We start from the raw sequence: 27,662 nt of genomic DNA on the forward strand, positions 1-27,662 counted from the left end.
CAGGACATTTTCATGTACTTAATGCAAACCTATTTGATTGACCACAGTACCCATTTCCACTTAACACTTAGGATTCATCTCATGAAACCAGTGTCCCTGTAACACACGCTGGAAATACTGGTTTTAGACCAGATGAAACTTACTGCATTTCAACAATATTAAAAGAGACAAAAATTTCTAGTCACTTCTGACTTGACCTCTGCAATGGGAACCAGTTCCCACTGGCTTTCTCTTTCAAAGTCATTTCTCCTTTCACATGTGTCCACGTTAGTTTATTCTACTTAATAAAACAAGGGGCAATTTATTCCTGTTTCAGAACATGAGAGCCAGACGAGTATGCGGAGGAGGAAAAGGCCTTTGCCAAGAATAAGGAGCATTTCCGAAAACTAATGTCCATCATAAGGAACAAACAAAAGACTGTGCTTGCGTCAATCTGGGCAAATACTCACTTTCTGTGCTTCAAATTCCTTAAAAGTTCAATTGTCCGTATTTGGCACATCAAAGAGGATTTTATTGGGCACATCAGAAGGGTATTCCTTTCAAAAGAGCCACGGAATCAAACGAGGACATAAAAGTACAATTTAACACTTTGTCAAGGTTCAGCAAGGTCCTGGTCCACATGCTAGGAGCTCCTGAAACCAACAGGAGCCTTCAATTCAATGATCAGCGACAAGAGTCAGCATGAACAGTGTCAATGAATTTGCAGAATGCTATCATACTTTAACAGTTGTTAGCCAGTGTTAGCCATAAAGCTGGAACTTTGTGCATGGCTGATGCATTAAAACATTTTGAAGCCGTCTCAGCAAAAGACATATCCTAGCATTCGTGTCAAAAGCATTATGAGAAGCAGAGTTCTAAAACACTCTCCCTTCCCCACCCCACCTGAGATTCCCAGCTCCTGCCATCCGTACAATCTTTCCCAGTTACACAAACACTAATCTAGGTACCACTAAGAAAAGATTATGCAGAAGGAATTAAGGTCCCAAATCAGTTGACCTGAGGAGATGGAGATTATCCCGGTGGGCCTCACCGAATCACATGAGCCCCGTGAAGCTGGATCCTTACATCACAGACAGAAAAGTCACCAATTCAAAGAATGAGGCTCAACATGCCACTGCTGGCTTGAAGATGGAGGGGCCCGTGTGGCCAGGAATGTGGACAGTCTCTTGGAGCCGAGAGTGCTCTTCTTGGTTCTAATAGCCATTTGAAGACACTGATTTCTACCACCAACAAGAATGATCTTGGAAACATGGGGATCCTTGGGTGGCTCAGCGGTTTAGCGCCTGCCTTCAGCCCGGGGTGTGATCCTGGGGATCCGGGATCGAGTCCCACATCGGGATCCCTGCATAGAGCCTGCTTCTCCCTCTGCCTCTGCCTGTGTATCTGCCTCTCTCTCTGTGTCTCTCATGAATAAATAGATGGAATCTTCAAAAAATAAAAAATAAAAAGTCACAATGATATTTCACTTCATACTCATTAGGATGGCTATGAAAGGACTGTGACAAGGGTTGGTGAGAATATAGGGAAATTGGAATCCTTAACGCTGCTGGTGGGAATGTAAAATGGTGTAGTCACTTTGGAAAGAGTCTGGCAGGTCCTTAAAAGGCTAAACATAGAGTTACCATATGACCCAGCAATTTTCCTCTGACATACATATCCAAGAGAATTTAAAACAAATGTCCACATGAAAGCTTGGACATGAATGCTCTTAGCAGCATTATTCCTAAGAGCCAGAAAGTAGAAACAACCCACACATGCATCAGTTGGGTGAATGAGTAAATAAAATGTGACATACCCACAGGATGGAATATTACTCAACCATAAAAAGGTGTGAAGGGCTGACTCACACTGCAATGTGGATGAGCCTTGCAAACATTATGCCAGGTGGAAGAAGCCAGACACAAAAGGCCATATAACTGTATGAATCCATTCATGCAAAATGTCCAGAATAGGCAAATCCATGGAGGCAGAAAGTAGATTAGTGGTTGTCAGGAGCTGGGGGAGGGGGAAATAGAGACTAACTGCTAATAGGTAATAGGGCTACTTTTGGGGTGATGGAAATGTTCTGGAAGCAGATAGTGGTGATATCTACAAAACACAGCAGAAACCCTAAAAACCAATGAAATGTACACTTTAGAAAGGTGCATTTTATGTTATGTGAGTGTCATTTCAATAAAGGTTATAAATAAAAACAGAAGTGACAAAGAGCTCACAAATGGTTTTTTTCCCCAAATACATCCATTCACTGTGTTTTATTCCACCCCCAGCTTTTTTTTTTTCTTTTTTTTTTTTTATTGGTGTTCAATTTACTAACATACAGAATAACACCCAGTGCCCGTCACCCATTCACTCCCACCCCCCGCCCTCCTCCCCTTCTACCACCCCTAGTTCGTTTCCCAGAGTTAGCAGTCTTTACGTTCTGTCTCCCTTTCTGATATTTCCCACACATTTCTTCTCCCTTCCCTTATTTTCCCTTTCACTATTATTTATATTCCCCAAATGAATGAGAACATATAATGTTTGTCCTTCTCCGACTGACTTACTTCACTCAGCATAATACCCTCCAGTTCCATCCACGTTGAAGCAAATGGTGGGTATTTGTCATTTCTAATAGCTGAGTAATATTCCATTGTATACATAAACCACATCTTCTTTATCCATTCATCTTTCGTTGGACACCGAGGCTCCTTCCACAGTTTGGCTATAGTGGCCATTGCTGCTAGAAACATCGCACCCCCAGCTTTTTATTGTAAAAACGTTAACATGCAAAAGGTGAAAGTGAATGCCTGGTATCTTCTGCCCATATTCAACAACAGCTAACACCCTGTCATATTTACTTTTCTGTCCACGCATGCATACATGTGGCTTAGTTTTTGTCCCTTCACTGGATCATGTGTGCTCGTTTTGCCACACCACAAGTTTTTTGAGGGTAAAATAACTTTTTTTGCATTCCCCAACTATCTAACAATATACACTGGTGCAATGTCTTGCTCGTCTCCAGAGCAGTATCTTCCAACACTTTGCAAGTCACAGAACCCTTCCCCTGATGGATATCTTATTCAGATGAGCTTCAGTTACTTAGAAAACTAACATTCGTGAGGATTAAACGTGGAGTACTTGGCACACAGTGATCGAATGGTAGCTGGTATTGTTGGGTCACCAATAAACCAGGAATTACTAAAATTGCAAATGAGTAGCTTGAGCTTGGGTATAAGTAGAAGGTCAGAAAGTCTTTTGAAGTAAGTTAACGAAAGCAGTAATATTTGTGTCCTAGGCTTCTCATCGAGAGCAGAGGTGACAGGCTTCACTGATGAGGAGGGGCTGCCTGGAGCCCTGGGTTGCTATAATTGATTAGTAATGTCTGCCATGGCACTGGATGCGGTCTATTCTGAGTGGACGTGTTTTCCACATGGGAAAACATAGTGGAAAAAGCAGAAATCTGCATTCAAGTGCAATATTTTTACCTAGAATTTATCTAGAATTATGAATACAGAATGAATGCAGAGTAAAGGTCTTTCTGAAAGGTCAAAAATCAATTTTGATAAAGATGTCTAGGTTCTTACTAAATATTCTTCATCGGGCCTGACTTTTTCTTCCTGGTGTCATTTTACTGCTTACCTATGCAGCCTCCCCTGCCCCTACCTGCCCATTCTCTTCTCCCACCATCTTCTCTCTATCACTCTGGTGACAGAAACCACAGAAACATCACAGACAAAAGCAGCACATGGTATGACTGCAATCAAATTCTAACGTCCTGGTTATGTACACCTAGATGAGTGGAAAGAAGAGTAAGCCTCATCACGCACAAAGCTCGCCTTCCTTCCCCCTCTCAACTTGAAATAATTCAGCCTCTCTTGCCATCCTCCCTTGGGAAGTGGCATCCAGGTATAATTCTTTAAACAGGGAGGGTTTTTTAATGCCTCTGCATCAGAACTTTATTCAGTATCTTAAGTGAAGACTCAGCACTCCAAGCCAGGGTGATGATTTCTATAAATATTTTGGCATTTCCTTCATGATGCTCAGCCAAGTCATCTCTTTTCTCATACATGAAGACTTCTTTTTATGAACCCGCTCTAGATAATAATAACTCATTGCATCTCTATAACATAGTATTTTTCAAAGAATGTTCACAAAAAAAATTGTCTAATTTCTTCTGACCTAGATCAGGAAGGGTGTATTACGATTCTCATTTTGCAGCTGAAAACACTGAAGTATCCAAGAAACTGAGAGAGCTCCCTGAAATCACGTAGACTGGTAGAGCAAGCCCTGCACTTCTCCACGAACATTCTTGGTGGGGGGGTAGCGGAAAGAGCCCGACCCACTTAGCAGCTGCGTGAGAATTACAGGCAAGGTGGTAAACTTCTCTGAGCCCTGGCTTCCTCATCTATGAAAGTGCAGATGTGAGAGTTGGCTCTTAGGCTTGACGTGGGAAGGAAAGGTGAATAGGGTGCCTACCCCCTCGTGGTATGCTGAAAAACGGCCCTCTGCAGATACATATCTACTTCGTAATTCCTGCAATCTGTGCCTGTTACCTTACATTGGCAGAAGATGTGATTGCGTTAAAAATCTTGAGATGGGAAGATCATCCTGGATTATCCGGGCAGGCCTTAAAATATAATCACATGTATGGAGAAGAGGGAGGCAGAGGGAAATCTGACACTCAGACACACAGAGGAGAGAAAGCAATGTGAAGAGAGAGGCACCCGCTAAGGGTGGTGATGATGCCTCTCTACTCAGGTTGCCAGGAAGACTACAGGAGATGATGTCTGCCCCAGGTCTCGTAGAGGTCCCGGCACATCATTACCACTCAGTAACTGCGAGCTATTTTTACAACAGGGAAAAGGCAGTGTCTCAAAGCAAAACTCAGACTTAAGGTAGAAATCTGGACAAGTTTCCCAGGGCTACTGTAGCAAATGACCACAAACGGGGTGGCTGAAAACTACATAAATTTGTTATCTCACAGTTTTGGAGGTCAGGAGGCTACAATGGGTCGGTGGTGGTGGGGGGGGGGTGCGGGGGGCTCCTTCTGGAGGCTCTAGGGGAGAATCTGTCTCCTTGTTTTTTCCAGCTTCTAGAAGGCTCCCTGGCTCTTGGTCTTCTATCAGTCCAGTCTCACTTCTGTGGTCATATCTTCTCTGATCTTCCTGCCTCCCCCTTTTGAAGACTTTTGTGATGGCACTGAGCCCACCTGCATAATCCCCCTGCCAAAACCCTTGGCCACACCTGCGAAGCCCCTTTTGCCATATAAGGTCACAGATTCATAGGCTCCAGGGATTAGGATGTAACACTTGAAGCGTCATTATTCTGTCTGCCACACAAACCTGACCACTCTGCTTCATCCATCAGAGGGAAGAAAGTCCACCAAACGGACCTGCTTTTTTCTTTAAAAAAATTGAACACAGTGGAAAAAGCTGAAATATGCATTCAAGCACAATATTTGTACCTAGCAGTCACCTGGACATGTTCACGAGCCTGTTAAATTAGGAGACTTGGAATCCGACAGGCAGACTACTTGCCTCACACACCTCGCAATGGGGGATGGCCATAAGGGACAGTGTTCCTGATTTTCCTTTAAAACGTCAGGGGATGACTGGAGACCCATCACCCAGCCACATTCCTGCTGCAGCTTGTCAGCAGCTCATGGAGCCAACGGGAACATTCACCCTTGCAGCATTCCCAGCCACCTCATTTCCATGACATCAGTGTTTTTTTCGATAGAAAATAACCCAGCAAACTTTTCCAAAGGAATATGCTTTGGCTCGCTCTTTTTTTCTCTGTATCTCCTACTTTTTTTCCCTAAGACTCTTCTATGCTAGGCAGTCCCAATTTCATATAAAACTGCGGCCTCTTTGCCCCATAAGGTCTATCCCTCCCTCCCTCTCTCCCTAACACCCTCCCTTCCTTCCTTCCCTCCTTCCTCTGACTCTGACATCCCTTCCTCTCTCTCATTCTCTGCCTGGAAAAACCTTCTCACTGGGACGCCTGGGTGGCTTAGTGGTAGGGCGTCTGCCTTCCGCCCAGGGCGTGATCCGCAGTCCTGGGATCGAGTCCCACATCGGGCTCCCTGCATGGAGCCTGCTTCTCCCTCTGCCTCTGTCTCTGCCTCTTTCTCTCTGTGTTTCTCATGAATAAATAAAAGCTAAAAAAAAGAAAAAAGAAAAACCTTCTCACTAACACAGATGTTCAAGCCTGACATGCAGAGGGGAGGGAGGTTGTCTAGTGCTCAGAGTATTTAAGACTCAGTGTAAGAAAGAAGACTTAGGGGGCTGCCAAGGGCAGGACCAGGTGAGGGACAAGAATGGAAAGTGACTGCTAATAGATATTCGGCTCTTGGTTGATGGTGGCACAACTTTGTGAATACTCTAAAAACCACCGATCTGCATATTTTAAGTGGATAAGTTATATCTCAATAAAGATATATATTTTTAAATATTTTATTCATTTATTCATGAGAGACGCAGAGAGAAAGGCAGAGACACAGGCAGAGGGAGAAGCAGGCTCCCTAGAGGGAGCCTGATGTGGAACTGGATCCCAGGACCCTGGGATCACGACCTGAGCCAAAGCAGATGCTCAACCACTGAGCCACCCAGGTGCCTCAATAAATACATTTTTTTAAGAAAAGAGTCTAATAGATTCAGTAAATAAGAATAGGCCCAGTGTCCTCGAGAAGTGTACCTGTTTTGCAGGAATTTTCTTGGTAATCCAAAAAGCTATATATTTATTTTAATGTGAATGAATCCTAGTGATTTAATGAGTGATATTTTTTTTAAAGATTTTATTTATTTATTCATGAGAACACACAGAGAGGATTGAGAGAGAGAAGCAGAGACACAGGCAGAGGGAGAAGCAGGCTCCATGCAGGGAGCCGACGTGGGACTCAATCCTGGATCTCCAGGATCACGACCTGGGCTGAAGGCGGCGCTAAACCGCTGAGCCACCCGGGCTGCCCTAATGAGTGATATTAATAAGAACTGTGTTTTATTTCAAACCTCCTAGAAATTTAATCCAGCCTCCTTGCTCACTGGGGTTCGTCTTACTGACTGGGTGCTGGAGATACAAAGACGATCACCAGGATCCCCCCTCTCTAGGAGCTCTATGTCGACTGGAGGAGACAGTCAGATTTAATGGACTTTGACTCTGTGATCCGCTAAGGGCGGTGACAGAGATAAGCAGAAAGAGCTTCAGGAACACAATAGGAAGCAGCAGCTCTGGGACGCATTTTGAGCACCTATCCTGCTGGAGCCAGACAGCACTCCTAGTAATACTGTCCCTGGCACCTCGACATCACTCATGATGCTCCCTGGCCTTGCTGCACCATAGCTGCCCCGTCCCACCTGCTCACCAGCACCCGGACCTCTGGGTGCCTTCCCTGTCTCGTGATCTACCTGCACCCCTACCTGGCTACCTGCCTATGCCAACCTGGTGCTGGGAGGCAAAGTGAGCTACACCGTGCTGGAGAAGTCTTCCCTGCAAGGGTGACACTTCATCGTAGTCTCGAAGGACCCATAAGATGTAGGCAGGAGGAGAAGGGACAGAAGAAACTGCTCTAAGCTGATGATGTACCTGGGCAAAGACATGGGGGTGGGGAAGGTCTGACCCCAGCAGTTATAAGGCCTTCTGTGGGGGGAACCCTGGGTGGCGCAGCGGTTTAGCGCCTGCCTTTGGCCCAGGGCACGATCCTGGAGACCCGGGATCAAATCCCACGTCGGGCTCCCGGTGTATGGAGCCTGCTTCTCCCTCTGCCTGTGTCTCTGCCTCTCTCTCTCTCTCTGTGTGACTGTCATAAATAAAAAAAAAAAAAAAAAATTAAAAAAATAAAGATTTAAAAAAAAAAAAAAAAAAAAAAAAGGCCTTCTGTGGGGCCAGGCCATCCGGCCGGTTATACCCCAGGGAGAGGGGAACAGAAGCTCTTGTGGGGAGTGTCATGCTGAGAAATTAGCACTTTGTGCCGAGGGCTACAGACACTCCTACTCACCGGTAAGAAACACGGGTGTTCACAGCAGCTCTGTTCACAGCGGACAAAAGGCAGAAGCCGCCCAAATGTCCATCGACAGATAAACTAGTGAACAAAATGGGGTGTGTCCTTCCAAAGGGATATTTTCCAAATGTAGAAAAGGAATGAAGAACTGAGACGTGATACAACCTGGATGAGCCCCGAAAATGTGATGCTCAGTGAGAGAAGCCAGACACGTGAACACGTAAGGTATGATTCCACTTGCATGGTTTCTCTCACCTTGGCAAATTCATAGAGTCAGAAAGTGCATTACAGATGACCAGGGGCTAGGGTCAGGGGTGGTGGTGGTGAGGGAGTTGCTGCCTAGGGGGTGTGGGCTTCCCTTTGGGGGTGATGAAAAAGATACGGTATTAGATCATGGTGATGGTGGCACAACGTTATGGGTGTCACTGGTGTGTGTCCTTGAATTGTATACTTGTAATGGTTAGCCTGGCACATTTTTATGTATGTATGTTGTACTTTTTTTTTTTTTAAGTATGAGAAACACAAATGTTGTTAACAGCCTTCTTCGCGGGAGCCAAAAGGCAGAAGTAACCCAAATGTCCATCCACCGATGAGTGGATAAACAAAATGTGGTCTCTCTACAATGGAACATCATTCGACCATAAGAAGGAATGAAGTATTGATACATGCAACAAACATGGGTCAACCTCCAAAATATATACTAAGTGAAAAAAAAGCCAGGCACAAAAAGTCACATGTGGTATCATTCCATTTATATGAAACGTCCAAGATACACAAATCCACAGAAACAGAAAATAGACTCGTGGCTGCCAAGGGCTGGGGGAGGGGAGGGGAGGGTGAAGAGTAGCCATGCAGTGGGTGCAGGGTTTCTTTGGGGATGGCGAAAATGTTCTAAGATAGATTAGGTGATGTTACACAACACTAGAAGTATAGTAAATACAAGTGAATTATATACTTTAAAATGGTTAACTTCAAAAAAATAAAAAATAAAAAAATGGTTAACTTTCTGTTATGTGAACTTCTCATTTTTAATTTTTTTATTATTTTTAAAGATTTTATGTATTCACAAGAGACACACACACACACACAGAGGCAGAGACATAGGCAGAGGGAGTAGCAGGCTCCTTGTGGGGAGCATGTTGCAGGACTTGATCCCAGGACCCCGGGATCACAGCCTGAGCCGAAGGCAGATGCTCAACCGTTGAGACACCCAGGTGCCCCTTCTCATTTTTTTTTCAAGTTTTTTTTTTAAGACTTTATTTATTCATGAGAGGCAGAGAGAGAGAGAGAGAGAGAGAGGCAGAGACACAGGCAGAGAGAGAAACAGGCTCCATGCAGGGAGCCTGATGTAGGACTCGATCCTAGGTCTCCAGGATCACGCGCTGGGCCAAAGGCGGGCACTAAACCGCTGGGCCACTGGGGCTGCCCCCCTTCTCATTTTTTTAAAAAGGATGAGAGGAACAGCTTCCTGGTTCAGCAAATTATGTGTCCTATAATCAAAGGGTTTATATTACAGAGCAGATCCCAAAGCCCAGGGCAGGGTCTCCACTGTGGTGCAACTTTCTCCCCATTCTGTGGAACAGCTGCCAATATATCAGAAGAGCACAGCAGCTCTCAAACTGAAACTAAGAGTTTGTGGAAAGTAGACAGACTCACAGCCACTTCCAGAGTTTGCCCTGCCCTCCCCCTTTCTCCCACCCCAGGCCTGAACTAACACTTACAAGGGTCCTGGCCTGGTGTGCCCGCCCATGAGGGCTGCTTCCCCTCTGACCACATTTGGAAGCCGGTGCAGGAAGTGGCTCTGGTTCTGGAGAGCTCTGGCGGCCGCCTCAACTCTCTCCAGCACTGCCTTCCACACACTGTTTTTTAAATTTCCTCCGGATGATTTCCACCCCTGGTTTTTGGTCTTTCTTCTAAAACCACAATCTTATTCCTTCTAGTTCAATGACTCCAGGAAGAACTCAGCAAGGGCTTTGGAAGATTCTGGGGCGTCAAGAATGAAGTTAACACGGCTCTGCATGCCTGAGCACTAGCGTGGTTTCTCTCCCCTCTTGGAGTCCTTGAGTCTTTATGATAAGCAGGGGCATTAATTTTTCCCTCTGCGTGAAGAAGGCCACCCACAGGCTCCAGATGTACAGAGGCAGGAGCAAGGAAAAGCCGAGCCATGCAATCTACTTATGGTGCCAGTGGTCTCGATGCAGAGTGGCCTTACAAGCCAAGGAGAGTGTTAACAAGAAAGCAAACTAAAGAGAAATTTGGATGATTTTTTTTAGGACTTTTACATTAAGATTTTCAACTGCCTTATGAGATTCTATGGTGGCTCTTGACTGTGATTGTGGGGTGATTCTGTCCCCCAGAGGATGCCTGGCAATAATACTTGTGGTTGTCACAGTTGCTACTGGCATCTATTAGATGGAAATCGGGATGCTGCTCAACATCCTACAATACACACGACAGCCCCCCTACAACAAAGAATAATCTAGCCCAGAACATCAAGAGTGCCAAGGCTGAGAAACTCAGTTTTACCGTATTTACATTAAAAGACTATTTCTAGCTTATATTTTGAACATAAAGTAGTCAACCAGAAAAAGTCATTTTATATAAGAAGACATTTAGATAGGACCCCCAAATGTTATCTGGAGTATTTCCTAATGATAAAATTCTTAAAATAGAAAAATTTTAAATTAAATAATACAGGATCTCAAAAGCTTCTTCATCTTTTTCATTAATCTACAAATTTAAGAATCAGAGATTGCTTGAATATGTGCCTGCAAAACCCATGGTGGGAATGGCTACTCAACAGAGGAAGTCTATATAGGATTCTGGGACTCTGACCTCTATTCCCAGATGAATAAGGTGACTTCTGCTCTCAGGTTGCACATAGTGTGATAGGCTGCCTAAAACAAATGCAAAAATGCTATGAAGATAGGAAAAGAAGCAATTTGCTTCTTCTGGGATAGCTGAAAAGGTGAATTTTGAACTGGGTCCTCCAGGTAATCTTTAAAGAGAAAAAAATGAGGAAGAATATTTGAGACAAAGAAAGAGCTAAGACATTGTTATATTTTGAATTGTGTCCCCACTCCCCCCCCCCCAAAAAAAAATATGTTGAAGTCCTAATCTCCAATACTGGAGAATATGGCCTTATTTGGAAATAGGGTCACTGCAGATGTGGTTAGTTAAGATGAGGTCATAATGGAGTATGTGAGACCTTAATCCAATAGGACTGGTGTCTTGACAAGAAGAGGAGAAGAAACACAGACACACATCATGTGAATGCCATGTGAGGATGGAAGCAGAGATCGAGGTATGAGGTTATAAGCCAAGGAATGCCAAGAATTGCTAAAAACCACCAGAAGTGGGATAAGCAAGGAAAAATTCTCCTACAGGTGTTGGAGGAAACATGGCCCTGCCAACACCTTGATTTTAAACCTCTAGCCTCTGGAACTGTGAGGAAATAAATTTCTGTGGTTTCAAGGCACCCACTTTGTGGCACCTAGAAAATGAATATAGACATACAAGAGTTAAATGGTGTAAAGTCCCTTAATTTTGAACAATCAATTGAATAACTGTTTCCATCAATGTGGTGGTGAATACAGAAAGATTCAGTGTTGAAAAGGTATCAGAGAACCTGTTGCATCTTTCTTGAAGGCCCTGTGGAGGAGGTATGATTGTGGGATCTGTGAGAAAAGAGAAAAGTGGTAGAAAGAAGATGGTTTCACAAGGTGAGAATTATGCCAAGAGTAGCCATAAATGCTGAAATAAGAGGCAAGATGAAGGATATCACCAATGCCAATTTTTGAACAAACTGTCAATTAAGATCTTTTCAAACCCTGGATATAAGTAGTGTCAATGATAAGATGTATTTAAGACTTTAATGTCAGGTTACAACCAGGAAGGAAGTAATAACTGAAAAAGATGAAGGCCAAGGAACAGGAACAGGAGCAGGAAATGAACAACTGGAAGCAAATATAAAATACAATTCCATTTACAATACTAAAAAACACAAAATAAATTTTTCAAAGTGTGTATAAAACCTATACAATGAAAACTATAAAACACTGCTGAAAGAAATTTTAAAAGACTAAAATAAGTGGGACAATGTACCATGTTCAATCAAATTGTTAAGTTGCTGATTCTCTCCAAATAGATCAAGAGATTCAACATGAACCCAACCAAAATTCCAGTGAAGTATCTACAGAGAAACAAGCTCATCCTGAAATGTATGTGGAGATGCAAATGCCCTAGAATAGATTCATTTTTTTAAAGAGAAGAAGTTGGAGAACTTATCTGATCATGGGGAACTGATTGAAAAGCTAGACACAGATTAATGGAACATCACAGAGTTCAGAAATATACCAAGTGCATGGCTGATTGATTTTGATAAAGGCACCAAGATAATTCAGTGAGGACAAAAAAGTTTTGCAACAAATGGTGATGGGACAACTGAATGCCTACATGGCAAAAATAAACATCAAATCTTACTACATAACATACACAAAATTAACTAGAAATGAATCACAGACAAACGTAAAAGCTAAAAGTATAAACTTCTAGAAGAAAACATAGAAGAAAATCTATGAACTTGGGTTCATACTTGGTAAGTACTTGGTAAGTACTTACTTGGGTAAGTAAAGATTTCTAAGACACAAGAAACACAGACCATAAAAGAAAAAAAATGATAAATCACAATTTATCGAAATTAAAAATTTTGCTCTGTTAAAGACACAGTTAAGAAAATGGGAGGAAAAAAATAAAAGCAACAGACTGAAAGAATATACATACATTTGACAAAGGACTTGTAGCCAGAATCTATAAAGAACCCTTGGAACTTACTCGTAAAACAACCTGGGGCACCAGGGTGGCTCAGTCAGTTAAGCATCTGACTCTTGATCTCTGCTCAGGTCATGATCTCAGGGTCCAGGAAAAGAGCCCCAAGTCACGCTCCCTGCTCAGTGGTAAGTCTGCTTGTCTCCCTCTCTCTCTGCCTCTCCTCCCAACTCATGTTCTTTCTCTCTCTCTCAAATAAATAAAATCTTTAAAAAATGAGTAAATAAATAAAAAAGACAACACCAAGCGTTGGCTAGGATATAGAGCAACTAGAACTCTTATCACTGTTGGCGGGAATGTAAAAATGGTGCATCTACTTTGGGAAAAGGCAGTTTCTTAGAAAGTAAATATATACCTACCATACAAAACAGCTGCTTTAAAATATATATTTATATATGTTTTATATATAAAATTTATATATATATAAATTTATTTTTTTTTTTAATTTGAGAGAGAGGGAGACAGAGCAGCAGAGAGCATGAATGGGGAAGAGAGGGAGAAGCAGGCTCCCTGCTGAGCAGGGAGCCCAACATGGGGCTTGATCCCGGGACCCTGGGATCATGACCCCAGCTAAAGGCAGATGTTTCACCGACTGAGCCACCCGTGTGCCCCAAAACAACTGCTTTTAAGTGTTTGCCCCCAGAGAAATGAAATCACATGCCCAAAGACTTTACACAAGTGTTTATGATAATAGCTTTATCATGATATCCGAAATCTGGACATAGCCCAAATGTCCAACAACAGGTGAACAGATAAACAAATTGTGGGGGACTCCTCAGCGATAAAAGGAAACAAGCTACTGACGTATACAGCGACATGGCCAAATCTCAAAAACCAGTAAAGGAGGCCGGACGCAAGAGTATACACTGTCTGGGCCCACTCTATGAAATTATAAAAATTGTGAAACTATAGTGACAGAAAGTGGATCAGTGGCTGCCTGAGGCCAGAGGTAAGAGTGGACTGACCTCAGAGAGACTGGAAAGGATTCTGGAGATAGAAACAGGCTGCGTGCTGATTGAGGTGATGGTTATCTGGGTGTAGACATTTGTCAAAACATCGATCTGCACACTTGAAACGGATACCGTTTCTCGTGGGTAAATTACACCTCAATACGTTGATTAAAGGAATAAGGAAGGCAGGGCAAAGAGCCCCGTGGTGTTTCTGGAGCCTAAGGAGGCCTGGCTGGGCTGCGGCGTGATCCCGCTCTCTGTTTTAGCAGGCGACATTATCCGGGCGTTTTGCTGACAGGCAGCCAGAGACTGGGATTCTGAGTTTTTCTCTGCTGACTTATGTGTATGTCTTTCTAGCACTCAGTAAATGATGACAGTAAAAGGTTTGAGATCAATTCTCATCTTGTGTGCTCTGCGGCAGGAAACTCTGATTGTGATTCGTAACATTCCCTCTGTCAGCCTCTCTTTGAAAATGCAGTGGGAGTGAACAATTTGTCATTTACCTGGGAGAAGGAGGCTGGTTTTGGTAACCAGCGCCCTGAATCAAGAGCCACTTGGCACAGCCTCCAATTGGGATGAGTTGGGAGACTGGGCGCCTCATTAGTGCTTCTTCAAACCAGGGGCCCTGGTGGGGTCACCTGGATTGGTGTGAGAAGTGTGACTGATTAAGAGATGACAGTCTCACTGATTGATTCCCTACCAACCTAAGCTCATGCTACAGACTCATAGGGCCAGAGAGAACCATGAAATTGCCCCATTCTTGGGCCTAACACTGTCTAATCCATCCTGGACAGGTGAGGTCACAGTTTGCCCTGGACAACCAACCACTGCAGTGACAGCGAGCGACTGTCTGAGATGCTCAGGGAGTTAAAGGACAATCTGAGGGCCAGTGCCGATCCATCTGCCACTCGAGGGTCCAGGCAGCTCCTACACCAGGGTCTAGATGACCAGGGAGAACCAGCCGGTGCCCCAGGATTGGGCACTAAGGTTGGGAGCTAGTCTACCCAGTGCTACTGGCAGGGAAGCAAAGGGATGAGGAAGGCGAGGCAGATTTTAGTCCTAGTCGTCCGTATGGTCTGTCCATCTCCTCATTTGTCCCACTCCATTCAGCTGCTTCCCAACAGGCAGGGCAACATCTCTAAAGTGCACTGCATCATTTCTTTTTCCAAGACCTTTAATGGCCTCCCTTGCTTTTAGGATAAAATCCAGAAAGCCTTACCGTGGACTATGAAGCCCTGTGCATGCCATAATTCCCTAGGGAGCTTGCCCATAAAGCAGATTCTAAGCTCCTGGTCTGGAGATGCTGGTTTTGGAAGTCTGAGATGGATCCAGGCTTCTGTACTGGCAACAAGCCCCTGGGATAATCGTGCTGTAGGTGACCCACGAGTCCCGCTTCAGAAAGTCTGTCCTCCAGAATGGGCCTCCCCTACCTCCTCTCATCGCGTGCTGCTCACTCTTCCCTGGCCCATGACCTCCGAGTGCATGAAGTCCCTACCCTTCCTCTGTGGCAGGGTCCAAGTCCTCCCAGGGGCAGGGTCCAGGAAGACCTTGTAGAAGCTTTAGCCACCAGCCCCCAATCTCCATCAGTAACTCCTCCATGCAGTCTTGGATTTAGACCACTCTCATTTCCTCAAAGTCACGTAAAGTGCTATTTTAAACTTAGCTTAGAGACATGATATTGGTTATGTGTCTTTGGGGCAGAAATATCTGGAGCCACCAGAGTTCTTTCCTGTTTCAAGATGTTTCAGTGGCCTGTATTTCTTGACCTAGAAAGTCAATCTCTGTCCCAATTCAACCCATCCCACTGTTTGAGTTCAATGTCTAGCTTCCCACTAGGCTGAAAGCCCTCTGAGGGCAAGAGCGTCATCTCTTTTCTTCTATGCTTTATACCAAGAGCCGAGCATACTGCCTGGCATACAATTAATACTCAATGTGTTGCACAGACATGAAAGACCAGAGGGTTTCCAGGGGACTTCTGAGTAAACAAAGCTCCTGAAATCTGGGGCGGGGGGCGGGGGGCCCAAGGCAAGAGGACAGAGGCAGGGTGCAGATGAGCAGGTCCTAGGGCCAAGGGGAGCAGTGATCTGCCCCTGATGTTCCCTGCTGGGAGCAGTGCAAAGGCTTCCCCATGCAGCTAGGGGGTGGTGGGTGGCAAGCCCCTGGTGTACCAGCAGCAGAGAGGGGCTCACTCCTAATACTGGTTAATGCTTGCAATGGCTTCAGGGCTCTTCCCAAACTTTTAATCCTATGCTAGATTTCAGAGCTCCGTTCTGGTCCAGAAACTATGTGCAACAGTAGGACCCTGGGCTTCCCTTGCTCACCCTACTCCCCAGGGGCAGTGGTGACACACTGGGGCATCCAAGACCCCTTCACACACCTCCCACACCTCAGAGATCAGATTCAATTCACCTGGAAAGCTAAGTTTCCTTATGTCTCTTTCTTTTGGGGGGCGGGGAAGAATGCCTGAAGAAGATGCCCTAATGAACTTATTTTCTTGATTTAAGAGTAGGGAGGGAGGGTTTGGGTCATTTTAAGGATTCCTTCCCTGTTTTACCAACTAAAAACTTTGGCTGTTTGTTTTCCCAGCAGGTATACTTTTCTAATGTAAGGGGCCCCTGGCCTCTTCTTAGGAGGTACATGGCTTCAATTAAGTCACAAACCCCTTGTGCAGATTCATAGTCCCCTAGTTTAAAAGAATGGAAATCACTGGGGCAGTAGAAGCAGCAGGGTCTTTGTCATCCAAATGCTGTGCTCAGGTGCCAGGTCTTCACCTTAACAGAGTAACCGTAGGCAGACCATTTACGTTCTGCAACAGCTCTGCAGAGCGTTGCCAAGAGGTCTTCCTTGATCCACTCCATGAGAGCCACAGAGGTCTGAGTGTACCCCGGATCTCTGAGAGCCCCAGCCAGCCACGGACCCCCAGGCAATTACCACCCACCACCTCTTCCCACACTCCTACCCACTACATGATTTCCACCTTACAGATGAGGAAACTGAGTCAAGGAAGGCTACTGAACACCCCTGATTGAGAATTGAGAGAGGTGGAGTCTTGGAAGTACAAGGAAAGAGGGGAGGAAAGAAAAGAAAAGAAAAAGAAAGAGAGAGAGAGAGAGAGAGAGAGAGGAAAAAAAAAAAAAAAAAAAAAACCCAAACCAAAATCATGCGTCTTTGTTTCCCTTCTGGAACTGAGACTTCCAACTCTCCGGAGCGAGCATTACATCGGGTTCTGGAATGTTTTTCGAGACGAAGATAGCTTTCCCATCCTGTCGTGTTTTTCGCTCTCCTCTGATTCCCACCTGCTTGTTGCTGTCTGCTGGTGTCACACCTTCTGCACACTCGGAGCTCAGAGCAGAGCCGGGCTGGGTGAAACCGGGGCTCCATCTGCCCGCGTGCTTGCTGGGGGACGTCTGAAGGTAACTTTGTGCCGGCACCCTTTGCCAGGAGGCTGGGAAGCCGTCTGCAGTGCCACCCGGCTCCCATCCACCCTCGGCAGAATGAGCCGGTACCAAATCCAGCCCCCTGGTGCCGCTCAGCCAGATGGCAGGGGAAGCAAAACAAAAGTGACCTTGTTAGCAGAGTGTGTCTTCCCCGGGAGAAGCTATTTTTGTTGTGGTTGTGAACTGAAGTGTGTCTCGGCTGAATTTCTCCTTCCCTGCGAGGGCTGTGGAATGTTAATTTGTTCCAAAGTTCAGCATTTTGATTAGAACCAGGAGTGCCAGATTTTGTCAGAAACGTTTTGGAATGGGGTAGGCTCGTGCTCGCTCACTCCCGCGCTCCCTCTCTCCCTCTCTCTTGGCCGCTGTACAAAGTCAATGTTGTTGCAGCAGCTGCTCTGGGGGAACGGCCCATCACAGATCAGAGCCGAGGGGTGAACGGGCTCCTCCCTGGATGTGGCCATGACCTCAGTGCCACAGAGGCACCGGAACTGGGGACAGCAGCAGGGTAGTAGCATTAGGGCACACCCTGCCTTTGCATGGAAAGGACAGAGAGCCCAACACGGCGCCTGGAACACACGAGTCCTGCATGCAAAACAGAAGAAAGAACAAGATCCCTAAAGGCCCAAAGCCGCCTGGGCTTCAGCAGCCCAGAGGTCATGTTCAAGGTGGTTCTGGATTCTGAGGACCTTCCATCTGTTGTTCGGTTCTCTTCCCTGATCCTCTTCATTCTTCTCTCTTCGATGGGTGATGAGCCCCAGTAACATGGAACTGTACTCTGTACTACAAAATGCCCCCAACTCCTTGCTCAGTCCTGGCCCCCCAGTCCTTCCTGGAGGTAATTAAGTGCAGGTCCTTCACCACAGTGTCACCAGGGCTCAACAGTATCAAACCTGCTGTTTGTCAGGCTGGAGGATTAAAAAATGGGTTTGTTTTCCTGTTTGTCTTGTAGCATGGCAGAGTGGTTAGAGGCATGGCCTGGGATCTGATCCTGGTCCTGTAGCAGCAGCAGCAGCAGCAGCAGCACTAATAATAATAGTAGTAGTAGTAATAGTAGGAGTAGGAGTAGTAGTAGCAGTAGCGGCAGCTGTGTGGACGAGTCACAGGGTGGTGGGGAGGGCTGACGGACTTACACGGTCGAGAGCTCAGATCAGGCGTTGGCTTTTATTGTCACTGCTATGACTCCCTGGTCACTCGTGACACTGGGCACATGCCCACCACCCACCATGCCCCTTCAAGGTAGTGTAGATGACTCCCTACATTTCCCAGGTTCCACAGGGAAGGCTGGGAAAGAACTCGGGAGGCGTGAACTCCGGACTTGGGCTCCAGCCCCCATGCGCACCACTGCAGCTTCTCAACGGCCTCTTCAAAGTTCAGCCCAGTGTGGAGTGGCTTTTCTGTTTCTTCCAGCTGGGACAACTAAGATCCCAAGGGTAATGGGACTCCTCCAGAGACACAGAAACCACTGAGGCAGAGCCGGGACTGGTATCCTACAAGGCAGTTCTCCCTCTCCCTCTCCAGGGTCCACTCCAACCAGCCAGCGGTAGTCTCCCAAAGAACCGGGTTGAGGAAGATCCTGAAGTGCAGCAAAGCTCTTGGGGAGAAAGATGCTCTGCGGAGCACACGAGGGTGCTGGTGGTGGTGTGTCTGCAGCCAACCTGCTCCCCACCACTCACCTCCACCCCTCCACCCCTTACTCCACCACGGTTTTGCTTGCCAGGGATTAATGCCTTCACTGATAGTAAGGAAAAGAAACTTCACGGCACTCAGGCTGCTCAGGCCGCATTTCTGGGCCTCTTTCTTTCTCCACCTGATCCAAAGGGGCCTTGGTGGGCGGTTCTGAGTGAAGCAGCCTGTGGAGCAGTACTTTGCAGGAGGAAATGCTGAATGCCCCCGGTTGCTTCCTCCTCCCCTGACCGGCTTGGCAGGCCTCTGGTTGAGTGGGTACTCAGAAACACTGCAGGATAACCCCCATGCAATAATGGTGTAAGAGCATTCATGAGCCTACAGCTGGACCTGGCTCTCCAAGAGGCCTACATACTCTTGCTGTGGGATCAGTACTCGGGAGGGGAGGAGCGGATGTGCTTACCATGTCCGCAGAGGGAGCCGCTGTTGTTCAAGACGGTGGATCCAGAGGAGCCTGGGCAGCCTCCCTCTTCCTTTCCTACCCCTTGCTGGCCAGGGGTACTGTGGACGGCTCTGCAGCAGGCTGCCATCTGCTGCTGCAAACATCTGTGCATGCTGCCTTCCAAGCGGATGGGCTGTCTGCCCTTCTTTCCCCACCTCCCTCTACTGCTCCTCCTTCCCTCTCCCCCGAGATGGCCATTCAAAAAAGTGTGCAGACTGTAGGCAGATGTTCAGGAGGCTTCCCCGCCGGTTCAGGTATGGGGCAGCTGACACCTCCTCATCAGTACCTGGGCAGCTGGATCTGCAAGCCTCCGGATGGCTCACAGGTGTGCCCTGCTTTGAGAAAACGCAATATTTAGAAAGAGGACACCTGTGGCAAGGTGTTTCTACATTGCACAATGACCATTCTAACCAATTTGATGATTTCTTTCCCCTGTTGGTTCTGGGTTTTTACCCAGAGTAAAAGAAATGCGTATCAGATCACCTAGGAACTTCTCCAACATTCACCTGGCCAGTCCCCATGCCTCTTATGCCCAAACAAACCAGATTTGGGTAGGGTAGAGTTAGTTGAAAGATGTCTCTAGGGCCCAGATAAAGCTGACAGATCCCCTCTTTCATTACTACCACTGCTATCCTTGTGCATTTCAGTTTTGGTATAAAAATAGGTAATCACCTATACAACAGGGAAAGGACAGTCTGTTCAACAAGTGGTGCTGGGGAAACTGGACAGCTACACACAAAAGAATGCAGTTGAACCCTTACCTCATACCACATACAAAAATGAACTCAAAATGCAGTAAAGGCCTAAAATTAAGCCCCCAAACTATAACATTCCTAGAAGAAAACACAAGGGAAAAGCTTTAGGACATTGGATTTGGCAGTGATTTCACCAAAAGCACAAGCAACAAAAGCAGAAATAGGCAAATGGGACTACCTCAGACGTAGACACTTCTGTGTATCAAGGGAAACAACTGAGAAAGTGAAAAGCTAACCTGCAGAATGGGGGGAAAATATCTGCAAATCATGTATCTGATAAGGGGTTAATATCCAGAATATACAAGGAACTCCTACAATTTAATAACAAAATAACCCAAATAACCAGATTTCAAAATGGGCAAAAGACTTGAACAGACAGTTCTCCAAAGAAGACACAGAGATAGCCAACAAGCATAGAAAAAGATGCTCAATATCACTAATCATAAGAGAAATGCACATCAAAACTACAATGAGATGTCATCCCACACCCATTAGGATGGCTGCTAGTGGAAGAACAGAAAGAACAGGTGTTGGCAAGAATGCAAAAAAGGTGGAACCTTCACGCATTGTTGATGGGAATGTAAAATGGTGCAGCCATTAAGAAAATGAAAAGCTAGTATGGGGATTCCTCACAAAATTAAAAATAGAACTACCATAAGATCCAGCAGTCCTAATTCTGGGTCCATATTCAAAGAAGTTGAAATCACAAAGAGATACCCACTTCTGTGTATGTCTGCACAACTAATGCATGTTTTTGTGGACTGACCATTTGTTCTTAGGGATGATCTAAACAGACTTTCAGGGCCTAGAAGAATTATACTGAGGCACCAGGCATTGTGCTCCTATATTTTAGAAATTCGGATACAAGATGTACATATTATGTTCATGAGGCCTGGAAGACTAGTTTTGGAAGATTCCCTGAGAAACAGGTGTTCCGTGGTCAAATGAGTTTGGGACATTCCATATTAAAGAGAACTAGAGAAGGGCACCTGGGAGCGTCTGCCTTTGGCTCAGGTCATGATCCCAGGGTCCTGGGATTGAGCCCTGTTGTTGGGCATCCTGCTCAGGGGGGAGTCTGCTTCTCCCTTCCCTCTCCCTCTCCCTACCCCCCTACTTGTGCTCTCTTCTCCCTCTGCCCTCATAAATACATACATACATACATACATACATACATACATACAATCCTTTTAAAAATTAAAAATAAAGAGAACTAAAGAGGTTTCTAAACACGGGATGTCTTTTAAATGTCGAAGTCATGGTCACTCTCAAAACATGGTAAGAGCATACAGCTCTCCTCAGACTCAGACTCATTTAATGTTGCAACTCTTCTGGATCCCTCCTTTGAGGAAGATTTTGTAGTAACTTCAGGTAAATGATGAGCTAGAAGAATTTTGCATGAATTCATCCCGGTGGTAATCACACAGCATGGGGATTATTTATTTTTATTTTTATTTATTATTTATGATAGTCACCCAGAGAGAGAGAGAGAGAGAGGCAGAGACACAGGCAGAGTGAGAAGCAGGCTCCATGCACCAGGAGCCCGACGTGGGATTCGATCCCGGGTCTCCAGGATCGCGCCCTGGGCCAAAGGCAGGCGCCAAATCGCTGCGCCACCCAGGGATCCCCAGCATGGGGATTAGAGAAAGCTGGAGGCTGGTGGAGTTATAGAGGTTCTCCCTTTTCACATTCATTCATTCAATACACATTGTTAACTGTGTATTAACAGCCAGGTCTTGTTAAAGACACGGATGATATGAAGATGGATGAAAATGGGCTGTGCCCTCAACCTCACATAGGCCAGGAAAATCTGAATGTTAGAAGCCCCACCAAACTGATTTAAGTCAAAAAGTGGAAGTTATGGGCTCAGATGTCTGAAAAGTCTAGGGAATGGGTGGGAAGGTGAAACGAGAAATTATTACAAAGGCCCAAGAAACAGATGACGAGGGCCTGGGGCAACAGAGGGAGGATGGGATCCAAGAAATACTTCACCTATGAAATATTGGATTTGTCCAATCAACCAACACATGACCCTACGACGCTGTTGTATTCCAGACGCCGCAGGGATACAGAACAAATAAACACAAGACATGGTCTGGAGCCTGTAGGAGTTTACATCTAGTTGATCCAGTAATTATCAACTATCTTCCAATAAGGCTAATGCTAATGGGTTTTATCAGAAGATGAAAATAGCACCCCGACTCTGGTGCAAAAAGAGGATGGAAAAGACTTGCCGCCACCTCCTGTGCCAGTTGTCACAACATGTGCTACCTTTGGGGACCCACACACTACTGGGTGACAGATTGAAACCCTGCACCTTTTTCTCCCACGATAAGTGGAATAATCCCAGCATAAGAGAGGAAGGAAATCGAACAAAACAGGAACTAGGGTGGGGTGGGGTTAAACAAGCCAAACAGGACAACAGATTAGAAAGCCGCTGCCAAGTTCCGTTGTGCCAAAAGAAATCTGCCCCAGGAGTCAGGTGTGACACAGGCATTCGGAAGGATGAATGAATTCCTCAACATACTTTGGGAACCGAGGCTCCCTAAAATAGCCTTCTGGCTCCCCACCCCATCACTTCCTCACCCCCCAAATAAACAGCGGCCAACAATGATGTGAAGCACGAGTGCAGATTGGGGGTATATACACTTGTAGAGGAAAGAGATTGAAGTCAAGGGTGAAATTCAAGGTTGATGTTTTATTAGTTTCTTCCTGGAATTTGTGGATCTTGGGGTTGCAAACTGAGACCAAATGTTCCCTTTGAGCATTCTGTGCTGTGTGATTACCATTTGCATTTGCGTGGGGGGTTGGGGAAAGCAGGCTGGCTGGAAAGTGTGTCCTTTGAGTTGCAAACATTGGGAGGCTTCTTCCAGGCAGCTCTGGAAACCAAGTCCTATACAATGCAGCTCAGTTCCTATTGATATCTTCAGGAGTCATTCAACACTCTGTGCTTGAAACCTATCAGTGATTTCCCAATGCTCAGGGTAAAGGTTACAATTCCTCATGGGCCATATGGTCCTGCTTTCTCTCTAGCTTCATTTTTATCCATGCTTCTCTTTATTCTCTGAACTATACTTCACTGGTGCTCTTTAAGTGTTAGTTCTTCTACCACAGGGCCTTTGCATATGCTATATCCATTGTCTAGACTTCATTTCACACCTGGCTCATTGAACTAACTCCTGTTTATCACTCAGTTGTCTCCTCCTCAGGGATGCCTTTTCCAGGGCCGGATTTCTCCATTATACACAGCAGGGACTGTGCTTTGGGATCCATGATCCATTTAGGAACCATGGAAAAAATGTTTAATCTCTTTGAAAATCAGAAGAATAAAGTGACTACAATGATTATTATATAATGATGAATCTAGCCTGGATTTATACCAATGCAGTTGTTAAAGGTAATTTTTTTAAAGATTATTTATTTATTTGTGAGAGATACAGAGAAAGAGGCAAAGACCTAGGCAGAGGGAGAAGCAGGCTCCATGCAAGGAACCCGATGTGGGACTTGATCCTGGGACTCCAGGATCACACCCTGGGCTGAAGGCAGGTGCTAAACAGCTGAGCCACCCAGGTGTCCCTTTTTTTTTTTTTTTTAATTTGAAAAGGGCCCACCAAGGCATGAATAACTGGGCTCTAGCCCTCTCAACCTCCCAGCAGCACTGGCCAGGTCTTTCCATCAAATGCTTTCATTGTGCCCTGAAGTCTTCCATCAAAGCACTTGTCACAGTTGTCATTACATGTCCTCTAGACTATGAGCTCCATGAGAGCAAGGACCACAGCAGACAGGTCTCCAGACGGCATTGTAACACAGAGCCTGGCTCATTGCGCATGCTCAATAGATACCTGCTGCAGGTGTGGCTAAGCAGAGGCAGTTCACCTTTGCGGCTCAGCCCTGTCCGAAGCAAGAACACTCACTCGATCTGCTTTTAACCACCTGGCTGGCTGGCAGGTCCAAGGGGAGGGGACAGGGCGACGGGAAGCAAGAGGAAAGACTCACAGTGGACATGGGGGAAGCGACAGTGCCAAACTTCTCCCCTTGGGAAGCAGCGTGGGAGGGGTGGCAGAGACGGAGTGTAAACAAACATTTCCTTGTCTGGTAGGTCATTTTGTAATTATGCGCGGGTCAAGCACTTTAGATTCCCGGAAGTCAGACAATATCTGCTTCCAGAGGCCATTAATGGTCAAGGGCCCCTGGAGTGAAGAGGGACTTTCATTAAAAGGTCTTGTCCCATTCAGGCAGGAAGCGTGCTAAGTGACGGTCCCCAGTGAAACAACGGAGCATGAAATAAGCAGTAGGAAGGGGTGCTGACCTCAGGGTTCAGAGAATAGGTGGGGTAACAAAAACATATGAAGTGGGGAATAGGCCAAGTGTGGTCTGAAGTCCTGGGCAAGGTGCTGGGGAGTGGGGAGGGGTGACAATGGTTTTGACTCTGTGCTCTTGGGGAAGGACGTTGGCCAGAGGGATGGAGAGCAGTGCCTTTCTCCGGAGGACACCCTCCACGGAGGGAAAATGTGCACAGCTAGTGAGAGAGAGGACAAAGGAGGCCACGAAGAGGGAGCAGATGAGGCTGTTGCCAGGGGTGGTGCTCACCTTGCTCCCTGCCTGCCCTCCTTCACTCTTGCTCACAAAGACAGCAGGGGCTTTCACTTCACCCTCACGGCCAGGTTGAAGTGCTCTGGGAGGGAGGGGGTTGGAGGGTGAAGATGGTGAAAGGGAAGTCTGAAAGTCTGCCAAAAACAAAACCTACCCCCCCACACACACACACACACACAAACCCTCAACTGGTAGCAAACAGGATGGACCAGTGGCCACGTGCCAAGATCCTTTGGGTTCACATGTGACTCGGGCCTGGTGGCACAGCAGCCCCGGCTTCCCCTTGCAGGAACTAGGCAGATTATGGGAAGAGGCACCGGCATTCTTAAAATTCCCCTGTCCTCACAGACCTAAAATTAACATGACTGTTTATAGCGCTAGATATGGATTTGGAACATAGTATTAGTAAATAACATAATAATGGCCCAGGGATCCAATACTGGAGCTCAGTTATATTTGCCTATGGCAACCAACCACCAGTACATTTGATAGGTCAGAATTCTCATCACTGTCCTTTGTATTCAAGGATGACAGCGGCTGATACTGTTCCTCTAGGAGGCAAAGATCACCAAAAGAACAAATCATATAGTCTTTTTCTTCAAACAGCTTTTTGAGATATCGCTCACATGCCACACAATGCAATGGTTTTTGGTATATTCACAGGGTTGTGCAACACCACAATTTAATTTTGGAACATTTCTGTCTCCCCTAAAAGAAACCCCACACCAGTAGCAGTTAGACCTGAGTTCCTCTTCCCTCTATTCCCTGGAAACCGCCAATCTCCTTTCTGTCTCTATGGCTTTGCTTATTCTATATACTTCGTATAAATAGAACCACACGATGTGGTCTTTCGGAGCTGGCTCCTTCCATTTAGCATAGTGTTTTCAACGTTCATCCGTGTTGGAGCATCTCTCAGCACCACATCATTTTCACTGCTAAATATGCTGTTGTAGGACACGCCACATTTTGCTTCTCCATTCATCACAGGTGGACATTTGGGTGGTTTCCACCTTTAGTCTGTTGTGAATAGTGCTGGTGGGAACACAGGTGCACTCAACCAGGTAACAAAATTACAAGTGCACCAATTCTCCTATGACTTCAAACCCTCTCTAACTTTCTTTGGACCTAAGAGTGCATGACAATATATTTTACTTACAATCTTATCTTTTCCTAAAAGGCAGTTTTGTATGGAGGGATCTTGGTAGCCTGTGGGTTGGAACAGTGGATTTTGTGAAGAGATGATGCTTTAATGATTTGGAAAAATAAAACTGCTGAGCTAGGCAGTATTTTTCATGTGATAACTTTGCAGGGTGTGTAAATTTGCACATATGCACTCTTACAGGGCAGGCCATATGCGGAGGTTGCAAACCTGCGCCCAGAGGCCAAATTCATTCCCACAGGCATGCCATGTTGGGCCAGGATATTATCTTTGGATTATCTGATCTAGCACTTTTTAAAAAGGATAAATATCTTAAAATAATAATAATAATTTTTTAAAAAATCAAAATGGATAAAAATCTTGATTTCTGCCTTCTCTTTCTGCCTTTGAGATGGAGCCACCCTCTCTCAAGCTGCCAAGACCCCACGGCTCCCTTTCATCCCTCTGGTTTTGAGGCTCAGCTGTCAGTTATCATTCATATGCACTGGTGTTTTTCTGATGATAGAGAACCAGTTCTCTGTAGCCAGGCCTCCACCTGAGCAAATCTAGCTGAGCAAGCTTCAGGACAAATGGAGAAAGCATATTTCTTTGTGGAGAAAAAATTATTCCTATATGATTTAATATGCACAACCATATGCCTACAACTCTGATATATAGTGCGCATCTTCTCCTGCACGATGCCTGTCTCTATCCTCTCCCTACAGGCGTTGGTGTTTGCAGCCCTTGGCCTACAATCTTCCCACGTGTGTCTGCAGCCTCTCTCCTATCAGAGTGGATCTCCAGGTTCTTTGAGGATCATCCCCGTAACTTCTATAGTATCCACCGCCCTCAGTTCCCTACAACACCTGCTATGGGACTGTTGACTAAAGACGCCTCGGTATGTGACCGGCTGTCACTTCCAACAAAATCTTTGAAGATGATAACAGGTACTTTTATTAAGCAGTTACTGTGTATCTGGCTCTATTCTAAGCAACTCAGGACTTGGGTACTTAGGTGATTAGGTTTTTACCTACCCCACGAAGAGACAAGCAAGGTATGTAAGTTGCCCAACATCACCCAGTAAATGGTGGAGCTGGGGTTTGAAGTCAGTGGTCAGTCTGGAACATATCCTCGCAACCACTAGTCTACATGTCATTCTAGATTGATTTGTCTTTGGTATAAGGTGGTTGTTTGTTTTTTTTTTAACCTAATGGGAGAAACTGAGAAACTGAAGCATGAAAGAGACCCAAGTCTCACCCAGGATCAAATAAAGCTGAGTACCCGGGACTTTATTCCAAAAGAGCCAGAAGTAAATTCCCTAGGCTGCTGTTTCATGTAGGTACCTGATGCTACTGGACAGAGACCGTCCCATTCTAGGCCATCATTATTTTTCCAAGTGTCAGAGATTTGGGAGTAGCAGTGAACATTTTGGAGAGATACAAGAACCTACTCAGAAAAAATGTTTAGAAAGCTTCCTTTTGGGATCCCTGGGTGGCGCAGCGGTTTGGCGCCTGCCTTTGGCCCAGGGCGCGATCCTGGAGACCAGGGATCAAATCCCACATCAGGCTCCCGGTGCATGGAGCCTGCTTCTCCCTCTGCCTGTGTCTCTGCCTCTCTCTCTCTCTCTCTCTCTGTGACTATCATAAATAAATAAAAAATAAAAAAAAGAAAGCTTCCTTTTCTCATTACAAGTTTAAAAAGAAAGAAAAAAAAAAACTATATCCCACAAGGAGATAAATTGTAATTCTTACAACTTAAATTTGTTACAAGCTGGACATACCTAAGATATAGTAACAGTAGCAAAGAGGTGACTGAAAATTTCAACTTTCCACCTGCAGAGCTCTTTGGGGTTGGACATGTGC

The 27,662-nt window shown here is 45.6% G+C and overlaps 1 long non-coding RNA gene across 1 annotated transcript; it reads left to right on the forward strand.

The window, feature by feature from the left end:
- Positions 1 to 11,175: 11,175 nt before the first annotated feature.
- LOC144299916 (uncharacterized) lies at positions 11,176 to 27,405 on the forward strand. The gene is made up of 3 exons (XR_013366564.1): positions 11,176 to 11,282; positions 12,126 to 12,933; positions 26,526 to 27,405. It is a non-coding gene; the product is annotated as an uncharacterized LOC144299916 (long non-coding RNA).
- The last annotated feature ends 257 nt before the right edge of the window (positions 27,406 to 27,662 follow it).

This window comes from Canis aureus, chromosome 27 (genome assembly GCF_053574225.1).
Source record: "Canis aureus isolate CA01 chromosome 27, VMU_Caureus_v.1.0, whole genome shotgun sequence".
Classification (NCBI taxonomy): Eukaryota; Metazoa; Chordata; class Mammalia; order Carnivora; family Canidae; genus Canis; species Canis aureus.